Source organism: Sander lucioperca, chromosome 20 (assembly GCF_008315115.2).
Source record: "Sander lucioperca isolate FBNREF2018 chromosome 20, SLUC_FBN_1.2, whole genome shotgun sequence".
NCBI lineage: Eukaryota > Metazoa > Chordata > Actinopteri > Perciformes > Percidae > Sander > Sander lucioperca.
Genome location: NC_050192.1, coordinates 7562709 through 7575225, shown reverse-complemented (window position 1 = coordinate 7575225; position 12517 = coordinate 7562709). Strand labels below are relative to the sequence as shown.

General features: G+C 39.8%; 1 protein-coding gene across 2 annotated transcripts in view; it reads right to left on the bottom strand.

Moving 5' to 3' along the window:
- Positions 1–11153, bottom strand: part of chrm2a (cholinergic receptor, muscarinic 2a) — a 77096-nt gene extending 65943 nt beyond the window's left edge. Inside the window, exon 1 of one of the 2 annotated variants that reach the window (XM_031313380.2) lies at positions 10978–11153. The gene's annotated coding sequence lies outside the window, so the exon portion shown is untranslated. The remainder of the gene's footprint in view (positions 1–10977) is intronic. The other variant, XM_035995970.1, reaches the window with a different exon arrangement.
- Positions 11154–12517: the final 1364 nt, after the last annotated feature.

The window sequence follows — 12517 nt, the reverse complement described above, 5'->3', positions numbered from 1 at the left end:
CAATTTACATACACAAGCCACTTTTTTAAGTTTGGGTTTACATAAGGATTTTACAAATAGCTTGATATTCTGTCTAAATGCTGCCCAATGCTAAATGCTATGGTATACCATGCTCAAAAGCATGTACATGTACATGTACTCATTAGCAGGCTATATTTGTAGGTTCATAATTGTATTTAGAGGTTGTACCAGAATAGGTTTATGTGGTTTAATTTTCAGAAAACACCATATACTCGTTGTACTGCACATTGCTGCAGCTCCTCTTTTCACCCTGTGCGTTGAGCTCTCTGTTTTAGCTACAGAGTATGTTTTTGGGTTGGACTTTGGGCTTTTTCACTTTGTAAACCTATAACGTGCACAAAAAGATATATAACACAATAAAGGAAAGGGGAAAAGCCAAAAAGGATTATATGAGCACTTTAAGAGTAGACGTTTTTTTTATTTGTGCATCTTGGCAAAGTAGCTTGGTAACTCAGTACACTCTGCCAACACTAGAAGCACCAAAGGCTAAAGTTTCTTTTCTTTTTTTTCTTTTTTTTTATTATTTTTATTATTTCCATCAAGATGTAATACATATACCAGCATACTGTGTAATTTCATACTCCAATCAGAATACATCTCCTACTAGTAACAGTATTCCTCTACTCCACTTTGACGCACAAACCTACCCGCGCGCGCGCGCGCGCACACACACACACACACACACACACACACACACACACACACAAAATTGATACTCCTCTCCCGTCTTCCATGTTTAACAGCTTCCAATTATCAGGCAACTGGAATGAGACCTCTCTGATTTAGCCATGTTGGGAAGTATTGATTGGGCTGGAAAATTGTGTAAAATTGGAAAGGAATGGGATGACCTTGTCTCTTGTACTCTTCTCCTGATTGACAAACTAAATAGAGACAGCTGTGGAGATGTACCTGCATGGTAATGCTCTCTGTTTGAGCTTTCAGATTGTCTATGTGAAAAGACAATCCATCCACACAGTAGCTATTAGCCAAGGAGGACACGGACGATTAAAAAAACATGATGGACTCTTCAGAAGTTATATTTAAGAATTATCTTCACTCGAGTTTCTGCGCGCAAAAGTTGCCAGACGACACAATCTTCTGAACACAGCCATACTGAGAAATACAGAGAGAGTTGTGTGGAGCTGATAGTCTTAATTAGCTTTGTAGCAACTCATTTTGCATTGGCTTGAATGTAACGGACGTTCATTAATATCAAAAAGTTACGCACTAATTACTTCAACATCTTGTTTAATATCTTAGAGAAAAGACAGGGACTTAGATAGGCCTACTGTATTTAAATACTCAAAACTGCTGTTTGACATATATTAAGTGATGGCAGAACAATTAGTTCAGTAACACAGGATAATAACTTGGGGAAGGTGTTTCTTATTTCAAGTTTTTTCATATGATCAGACATGTCTTTTCTCTGCCATGACAGCTTTGTTTGTGAGAGGGCTGTCAAAAAGGGCCATCAGAGAGTATGAACGTAGGGGCTGCGGGTGCCATAGTAAATCTATCCCACGGTCTGTTTGTGCTCAACTGACACAGTGTACTCTCTGGACTCTGTTGGCAGTCCTGTTCCTGTCAAGTCAAATAACAGCGTTTCAGATAGGCTGCTTGCTCTGACACGGAGAGACGGCTCATTGGGAGGCCAGAGAGATTCCACAAAACTGGTTGGGAAATGTACAGAACTTAACTGTGTGTCCACTGCAGAATGCAAAAAAAATAAGCCCTACAAGTTCCACAACACACACAAGCTCAGATAACCAAAAAGTGCCCAATTTCCTTCTTGCTGGCATTTCTTTCAAATGTCAAATCATTCACCTGGAACAAGTAACACAGACCTTCAGGGATCTTCTTTGAGAATGTCAAGCCGAACTATGAATCTGACAAAGCTTTGGATAAAGTACAATGTCCACTGGTTTCTCATAGTGAAGCCTGAGGAGAGAAAGTGAGACATCCAGGTCTCAGATGCTCTGACACGCTGCACGTACCAAGTGTACATGTAATCTCAGGCTATGTTTTGTCTCTTAAATAACCCGGTCATGGCACCACACAAACAGGACAGTTGTCTTTTCTGAGGGACAAAAAGGCAGACATTTACCAAATGCCATCAAACCAGACAGTGGTATTTACTACCATTATCTGGGTTTTGTCGCACGTTTACTTTTAAAAAGACAGTGTAGACATAGCCTATAAATTGAACTGGCTGTCCACATAAAAGTGCCTTTGGGCAATAAAGAAACACAGGATGAACCCAGTTATACCTGAGGCAATAAACAGGTCTTCACTTGCAAGAAGGTGGGAATAAACCGAGAGCTGACACAGAATCCAATAACAATAACAGACAATGATTGTCACTGGACTTCATAATATCGACTCTGGATGGAATGCATAGCAGCCACCACCACCTCGCTGCCTCAGCTAGTGCTGTAGTGTCTGTTTACCTTTTTGATTTGATCCACAACATCCAGGGCCAGGGTCTGTATTTATCTGTTGAATGTGTACACAGTATTTAGCTTTGTGTCAAGTCGTCTGTCTCAGAGGCTTTGATTTTACACGCTCTTTATTGAGCTTGGAATGTGAAGAGGATAATTGTTCAACACAGTTTTGGAAAATGTTAGATTGACTTCACGTGTCTCTGTTATTGTCACCTGTGCATTGATGAATTGTTTAGAACCTTTAGAAAGAACCCTTATGCTATTTTAACAAATGTTTTCTTAAAATAGTGATTATCAAAACTTTGGCGGACAGGAAAGTCAGAGTTTATGTGGTGGAATTTGATGTTCCATTTTTAATGGCGGTTTCTGGTCAATGGACTTGTGTTGGTCTCAGGGGAGCAAATTTCTCTAACTCTTAGAAAAGCCCACAGACAAATTTTGCCAACAGAGAATGATTAAAATTCTAATTACAGAAAGCAATAAAGCACATGTTTATCTTCTTTCTGTAATTAGATGTTGAAGGTGATTCAACATTCACAAATCTAAGTCTAAGAGTCAATGATAATAATCAAGCACAGCCCTTAGGCAAAAACCGAACTTGAGAAAGCCTTTCATGTGTTTCTCAGAAAGATATTACAAAGCATATTTTTTTGTAGCAACAATTATATCTTCAGGCTTTTGGTAATGGAAGGCAGACGTTGATGCTGAATAATGTAAACCCCAATATGGTTATAATATATATAGATCAAATTTCAAGTTGTGACACTTTTGAAAAAACTCTTTAAAACACTTAAAGGTCCAGTGTGTAACGTGTTTAGTTGTTCATTATCAAAATCTGTGTTGCCCATTCACATACTTATCCTTTTTCATGAATATTTACCTCCACCATCAATTCCAAGTATTCCTTGTGGCTTGAAATGTTACATTTACATTCGCATGAACTGGGGTAGACGCTCCATATTCATGTGCCATCTTGAAATACGTTAGCTGGTAAGGGACATACAGGACATACTGCTCCGCCTTTCGTGTTTTCGCTGTCACATGATAAACTCACAGGTGCTGCTAATGCTGCTAATGGGTATCATAGCTTCCCGGCACCAGCAAGTTTGAAGAAGGAAACATGGAGGACCACACGTATTCAAAATCCAAATTTCAGGAACAGGAGTCTTCTTCTTCGCCCAGAAAAATAAAAAATTATATTGACCGGCTTTTTGAAGCGTGAAGGCTACCGTAGCTGTAATACGTACTTTGAGCTGCGTGGTGCAAGAGAGTTGATTGCGATATATGATCTCAACGCTAGATGGGAGAAATTCCTACACATTGGACCTTTAAAGAAAGTAGCTGTATATGGTGGCTAACAGAATAAAAATGACTGAACAAGAGTCTGTAGTCATGCTAGCAACTCTGTGAAGCTGTGCTTAGGATGTAATTATTATTTGGTAATCTGCCAATTAAATAACGACCAAATTTCCATTAAAAAAAAGAAATGAAGTCAGGTGCAGGCATAATGTTTACCATGTTCATCATCTTACTGCTGCGCGCATAGGCAGATTTCGGAGGAGACTTTTATTTTAAGGACTTTAAGCATCACCATCAATCCATCCAGTATTTGTTGAGATATTTTAGTCTGGACCAAAGTGGTGGACTGACCAACAGACCAACAAACTGTATTCAGATTTAACAGCAGAAGTACAAGAGAGCATTGACATTATTGACATCAAGTGCATGATCCCTCCATTTGGCTATCATTTCTGCTTTAGCTTCAGGCAGGCCTTTAATTAGGACAGCAATACCTTCAGGAATACAATTAGACATTTATTGCCTATTTATATAGAAGTCAGCTGCCAGCAGCTCATTGGCTTGCAGTTAAAAGTGTATGGATTAGCTTTGGTGCTTCATGCATCACACATACTGTAGTGTAATCTGTATTACATCTACAAAACTCTCAATGGGATAGTCAAGGTACATCCATGTCTAGTGCTTGCGCATTTTCTGCTTCCTTTCTAAAAGTGTTAAAATGTTCCCCTCGATCTTGTTTGTCTGTCTAAATGATTCTGAGCTGCTTCTGTATCAGACTCAGTGGCTTTTGCTTCCCAGAACAAGCAAAACCCCCTGTCAAAAACAAAAAATAGCAGTCTTAGACTTTGTAAGCTTTGGATTTTGTCCCCTGGAATACAAAGCAATCCTCCCGTTGGCTAATTGCTTGTTAGTGCTCCTGGCCCACGAGAAGAAAAAGTCACACAGGGCTACTTCAAAATCTTGAAAAAACATCACCAAGCTCTCTTCAAAATGTTAGTCTCTCTGTGTGTGCACCCCAACTGTGTGTGAATGTGTATGCTGTAGGTCAGATAGGAAGCTCGATCCTACCCTTTATTTTGTCTGTCTTCCGATCTCGCATCACAGAAGAATTAGGCCTGTTGGCAATTACAATAACCCTCCCTGCTAAGGTCCAATGAGAGCAGACGGGCATACTAAATGTTGTATGTAGCCAATGTTTATGGCAGAGCCAGAGCTTGAAGTAGCCTGCTGGAATCATGTGGTACTGAGGTTTGGAGTAATTAAGAGCAGGGAATGGCCTCCCGACATTATTGCTGGATAAGCGGCAAGACTGAGGAACACCTGAGGCTTTTGGAAGCAGAGAACAAAAGGATCTCCAGAGATTTAGAGAGTAGCACTACAACTGCTGCTGCTGCTGTCGCAAACTGAGCTCCTTTTCAGATTTTTACAATGCTTTATTATGCTGGCATGAAATGGTGATACAGTATGAAAGGAGTATCTAGTAAGTATCTTGTAAGTTAACATTTCCAAGGACAATTTACAGCCAGCTTGATTAAAAAAAAAAAAAATCTTATGTGATGTGCCACAGAAAATGAAACTGAATTGTAATTGCTGTATTTTTCACATGCTACCTTTTAAAATTGTTTTATTTTGTAAAATTGTTTTATTTTGTATATTTGTAGTATATATTGTAGATTTTACATTGTTTGGCATTCTGTGGACAGCAAAGGAAGAATTTAATTGTACAGTGCATATGACAATAAAAACTCTGAATTGAATTGTATGGCACTTCTGTACCGTTACGTTACTGTTCAGTTACTTGAAAAACTGTTATTTTTTCAAGACATATTAAGTACAGATGAATACATAGTACATTTGCAGTCATAGTTTGCTCACATTTCAACTTTAAAGCTGCTATAATTGTTATGTTTTACATCAAAAATGGATGGCATGATCATGCGTAACGTGAAAGGTGTAGCTCTTATTGACGAACCCACATACTGTAGAAGTACCCGACTGCATTTCCCCTCAGCTCTACGGAACATTTTAGCGTCTTTCAGCTCAGTGTTTTGGTTTGACAGCCCACAACTTTACTGTTTTGATTAACTCTAACTGCTCTAAAAAGGATGCAGCTGTTTAATAGCGATAAAATTTGACCAAAAACCCACTGTACAGCAGCAGACAGACAAATTTAGTAGTTAGCTGGTGAAAATATTGGAGCGTTTAGCAGCTAAAGGGGCAGATATTTCCCTCAGGAGTTGGAGACTAAAAAGAGAGCGTAAAGAAGAGTGAAAATTGGACTTACATTCGTTGGTTGGCCAGAAACACAACCCTAAATGAATGCTAGTGTTGCTCCAAATCTGTCTGCTGGGTGTGTAAGTGAGCAACTGTTTGCCAATGAGTTTGCTATATCAACAGCTTGTTTCCGCTGCCCTTTTTCTGTGTGCCGGTCTGACGGCCACATTCTGCTTTATGATGAATCGTGCACAAGTTGAAGGAGCTGATGGAATAACATTTCACTGGAATTGTACCTTGTATGATGAAGGATTGCTATGTTGATGAAATGTGCTGACACAATGCTGTAAATAATGCTTAGTCCATTGATTACAAGTCTTTTGTTACAAATGCAATTACACTGGTTTGTTTCGTCTAACTCTTTCTGTCTGCTAGATAATGACCTTAAGGAGGAATCTCCCTCCTCCCATCCTTCACAATCAATGCCACTCCGTGCGGTGGTTTAGTGGCACTTCATATTGTAAGCTCTGCAATCACTCAGCATCTGATAAGGAGCACAGCTAAAGGGTACACTAGCCGTTTGTCCCACTAGCTGAAGATACGGCATCAGTATGTGGAAATCTGCATACACTGAATGTGGATACGGTTTACATTTAGCTGATGAAACCATATTTAGATACGAGTCAAATACATTCTGTCAGTCTTTTCCTTGGCACAACCTTCATCCACTGACTCATAGACACACTTGTGCACTGCATGTTCAGTGTTATGTAAAACTCCTTCATATAACCTCTTTTTTATTGCTTCTACAAAATTTCCACACATTAACAGAGCCAATCTTCTGTTTCTGCTCAATTTAGACCTTCCTTCACCCAGCCGATGCTGCGTGGACTTCCCGGCTCAACCACACGGAGCAAAAATAACATTTTTAATTGCGTATAAATAAAGTAAATAAGTGTGTAATGATAGAAAAAGAAAGCGATTAGAGCAGGAGCTCAGTGCAAATAGAGGAGCCTACTGCGGTTGAAAGCGTGATAATTAGACATTCCTTTCTGTGTGTGCCAGCTACACAGAATCACTAATGTGCACTGTGCAACCGCTCTACAACCGAGAAGCTTATGTCCATGGAATGAGGCACCCCACCGGCTAAATTTAACTTTTCACAAAAGCAACCTCCCCTCAAACACTGGTCCCACCACTGCCAAATACACAGATTTAGTAAATTGTGTGCATTCATGGTAGGAGCTTTGGCATGAGTGTCCTTCAATCTCTCCTCTTTCTCTCTGTCCTCCCTTTGAGTGTGAGCAAGAAAGAGTCATATTTTGTTTTGTGTGTGTGTGTGTGTGTGTGTGTGTGTGTGTGTGTGTGTGTGTGTGCGCACATACACATTTAGCTGTAATAAAGCACAGTGTTGGTTTACATCCTCATATTTCAACATGAAAGAAAACATCAAACAATCAATCGAGGACCATACCTGTTAATGTCTTGTTTTCACCACGGGGCAATAAGCATCACTTTCAGACGCACCAACAGACAACATCTGTGGTTGTTTCTTAAAACATGGAAATTCTGTGACAGATGTTTGAATGAATACACTCCCTACATACGTCACTTTACTCTTATCTGCATTAGCCAACATGCCAATAAGGCAATCTTCATGCAGAATCGCTGGCCGAGCCCGATACACGGATCAATGCATGCCATCATCACAATCAGGCACTTTGACACCCCCAGTATTAAATGATGCACAGTCCATAATATATGCATCTATAAAGTAATATCAATAGAGTTAAGCAAGGGCATTTGAAAAAAAAGAAGAAAAAAAAGCGAAGCCACATGTCTGACCTCGGTAAACCTCAGTGGGTTGGCAGAAATTGAAAAACCCATCAAATAACTGTTCAGTCACGGTACATCCAAACCTCATCCATCAACATCAGGATGTCAAAGAGGATGATAAGTGTAGCAACAAGTCTGAGAAACTTCTGCAAACTTGCACAGAGACTACAGCAGTGACACAACACATTTGGTAAAATTGGTGGAATTATGCAGCCTTATTTAATCTTAATATTTTCGGAGGATGTAAAAGGTTGTTAAAGTGCACTCAAATGTGCCACAGTCCTTAAAATATTGCAAGGAAAAACTAAGGCTGAGAACATTAACAAGTATATGATAATACTGAGAAAGTTGAAGTTGTTAACAATATGGGTAGTGCAGTGAAATAGCCAGTTACAACATGGCAGTACTAAAAGAAATGGAGTGTTTTATGTGATATGATGATGTGATTGATAATCACATTTTCTACAATCAACAATATAGTTATAATGTGATTATGCAATACATTCAGAAGCTTTAATTTATATCTACATACATGTCTGAGGTTCCAGTGGTTTATAAAAAAAACTAAATGTTTTGTTGTTGCAAATATAACAGCCTGTCCAGAATCTGTATCTACATGTAAACAAATTACTCTTCTGTAAAGCATTTGGTTCAGGTGCAGATGGCACCCAGTTATGATCAAGTACCACCAAAAATTAACATTTTGAGAAAAAGCACCAAATTATGTTTTATCTCAAGTACAGCAGCTGTAGTTTGATATCAGTTACCTTTTAATACCAAATTTGGATCAGATTGAAATTGTTGCCAGACTGATAAACATTATTCTGCACACACAAATATTGACTCTTAAGTCTTCACTCCGATGCAGGGCTGTTACAAAAACAACTGTGTGTGGCTGAAGTGATGGGAACCTTTTACCGAACAGAAGCAAAATGCACATGACCTCTTTTTTTGGCAAGACACCAAATCAGATTCCTAATTGGAGATCTGCATGAATGTGCAAGAATGAAGCCAGCATTGACCTACACACAGTGACAATAACAGCTACTAAAGGTGACATCAGTCCTTTGCTTCTCTTCAAACAAAACCAATCACAGCCAGAGACTTAATCAAGGTCAAGCCCCAGCACTCATTCACGCACTACACAACAAAATATCTAATGAATATCAAATCTCTGCACAGGTTGGTGCTACAGGTGAACTGTGTCTGCAGTATTATTTGGGACCCTGCTGTAAATATCCACTTACTGACCCCTGGTGCAATATTACATTTAAAATAATCATCACAAAAAAACTGTGTTCCTTACATCCATGGCAGCAAGGTGGCTCATATACAGAGTTTTTTTCCAGTGCAGAAATAACGGCAGTAAACAGATTTTTTCCAAGTGAGAATTACTTTTCATTCTTAGTTTTACCAGCTCTTCTTACACTGACTCTCGCTCTCTCATCAATGTTAGAGTGAAGTTAAATGATCCAAAACTAGAACCTACCTCCATCCATCATAAGCAGACCACGTCCCACTGCACTGATTTATCCAGCCAAATGATAGGAAGAGTACACCCACTCCTCTTCTAATTCACATAGACGCGACTAATTTGCTGTGATTGTCATCCTGATAAAAGGAAAAAAAAAAAAAAAAGATATGCTAAAATTGTGTATAACGGAAAAGTGGCTTGATAAGTCACAGCTATATCATTTTGGATATCGAGTCCTCCAGTAGTTTAATGGGCAACAAGCCCAAAGCGTGATTTGGGAGATCCACTCTGCGCGTAAAACATCTCAACAGTCACAGTCATACAATCTGCCACAAGCCTGCCGTCTCAAGTCTGCTCTTGCATTGCGCTTTTACGCAAGTAGGCTGTGGCTGCGACGCAAAATCCCCTCATTTTTAATGAGGTTTGCCGATCTCAATGCGTGTATAACAGCTTCAGATTGTATTGTACTGGTTTTACTGACTTGAAAACACAGGAATCATATGGCAGCATAAAACATCCATTCATCCATTCAAACACGCTGAAATAAAAAATGGTTGATTGGTTTGAGGAGACAAGAGAGGAATCTGCTTCTGGGCAAATATAGAATCACACAGATCTGCATCTCTGCTGTGTGGATGATTAGACATCAGGATTTTCAGCACACATGAAAGAGGGGAGTTCTGGAGAAACCAGCTGTTATATGAAGACAGGAATGAAAAGACACGGAGGACGCTTTTATCCAAGGCGCATTAGAGTGCCATGAGCGCATACATTACTGGTAAACTGGTATTAAAGATAGATAATCAAAACATAGTTGGTACAACCGCTTAAAGAAGAACTGTTGAGAAAACCCTGAGAAATGAGGATAAACGGTGCTTGCACCGGATATCTGATGAGACAGCGCGCAATCTACTGCAAGTGCGGGTGGTTGGATGTATTTTGTTGAAAAATGAAACTGATGATTACATTAAACCATTCTACAGCATGATTTGGTACTGATACTATTTCTGCTCAGGAAACTATATGAAAGTAACACAAATAAAGTTCTGCTCTCATCTCTCCGTCTCCAAGATGCGTCATATGGCACAGGCAGCTGTGGATCAAGCGTATAACAGTTCGTTGTCCTTGCGCTCATCATTCACAGCTTCCCCAGTAGTAGATATTGGCAGGGCTGTTTCCTCCGCGATATTTCAGCCGATTACATGGCATTCAAATCTTTGACAGTCACCCAGATCTGGGGGGTTTCTGAGTTAAATCTCCCTGAAAATAAAGTTAGACACTTTTGTCACCCTGGCTGTCAAACACAACTTTGCCATGTCTGAAATCGTAAAGGAAACCGACTCAGAATATTATTTCACTGAACGAGTTTTCATATTTTGCCTATTTACGCGCTGCAGAATCATGATTACAGGTGTCTACATGGTTGTGAGAGCAAACCTGACGGTTATAAAGAGACTCTCCCGTCTCAGGTTCGATCCCTGGCATCAACTAGTCCCTTCTGTCGGAGTGTCCTTTAGCAAGACAACTTAATGAAACCTGCTCTCCGCTCGCTCAGTCACTGTAGGAACAAGCGCTCTATTTCCCGGTCTCAGCGAGTCAAATAAACCTGCTTGAGAAATAACGATTCCCTTTGGTTTTTATCAGAAAACAGGTTCAGTTCATAAGGGGAAGATTATCCAGGCGTCGGCTTACCTGCTTTCATGCTGTCATGCTGGTGGCGTCTTTTGGTCCGCTTCATCGCACCGTGGCTGCATGTCTGAGGACATGCTTCTGGAGACAGTCTTTGGAGAGGAAAAGCGCCTCGGCTGCACGGGAGAAAGTGGAAAGGTGGGGGAGAAGTATGTGTGTGTGTGTGTGTGTGAGTATATGAGAAAGGGAGGGGGAGAGAGAGAGAGAGAGAGAAAGAGCTCTTAGAAGTAGGCTGTCATTTCTTTGACGATAATGACAGTCGTTATTTGCCTTTTAAATTCGGGGAAACCAGACTGAGTGTGTCCAGCAACACGATATTTTAAATTTAGAAATTAAACTGCATTATTCGCCAATTCACCAATTAAACCTCATGTCATCAAGATCAGACACATGTCCCCACTTTTCAAAGGAAGTCAGCTCATTTAGCCTATTAGGGCTTGGTTCAAGACATCATATTTATTATTAAATGCATTTAGAGTCGATTTAATTTTTCATTTTCATTTCATTCATATTCTTTAACTTGCTGGTAGACGAACAGGATTTTGCCTGCGAATTTGGGAAAGTCTGGGTGATAGTGTGGTTTCCATTCAGGAAAAAAGGCAGATTTACCGCAACTTTACGCACACTTTCTACTTTCAGCACCGAGGAGAGCGCACATTTCGAATGCAAGGAAAAGCAAAACGCGTGCACGTAGCTTGCACACTTCACCTATCACTACTCTCTGTGACAATATCCTCTCCTGTCATCCAACGCACGCTGCAAATACGCCAAACTAAAGCCTTTTGAATTTAATATTCATTCTCAAAATCCTATTTCCAGTCAAAGAGAGGAGGAAATCCGCCAGTGGGAGGGAAACAAATCAGTTTCTGAAAATCTTGGAGCAAGACTGAATAAATCACTAAACAGTTCCACTTAATTAAAGACATTTCTTGAAACTAATTCTAAATGGAAACAATTAAAAGTAGACAATAGAAGAGTTTAAATTCATGTATTTCATCCCATTTGTTCTTTTTTCCCCTATTCATGAACTCCCCCGCAGGGAGTCTGTTGATTATCTGAACCCATGGCCAAGGAGACCTGGTCTTCGTCACGTTGTATACACATTGTATGGCCATCCTCACTCTGAAGACAGCTGCTAAAGCAGAATGACTCATTTTATCATAACTGACTGGCACTTATTGAGATTTACCCGCTTAACACTTGTTTGAAAAGGAGAATTCCTGCCTGATTTATTACGATGTTGCATTTGGAAATAGGGCTGCTGGTATTAAAGGCTTAGTGTGATTTGACATTATTTAGTATTTACTTTTTAAACCTGCCATAGAGACAATATTGTTGGGGAAAATAAACAGAGGATTGGAATGTTTTACTGACATCTACTGGGGACATAATCTCAAAAGACCTGCTCTCTCTCTCTGCAGTATGTGTGTGTGGCTCTCAACAGGCAAAGTTAAACCTAGTTTCATACACATTCACGTCCTCTTTCTCCAGGTCCACTCACCACACTGATGGACAGGTAACACCAACTTTATTTTAATGAATG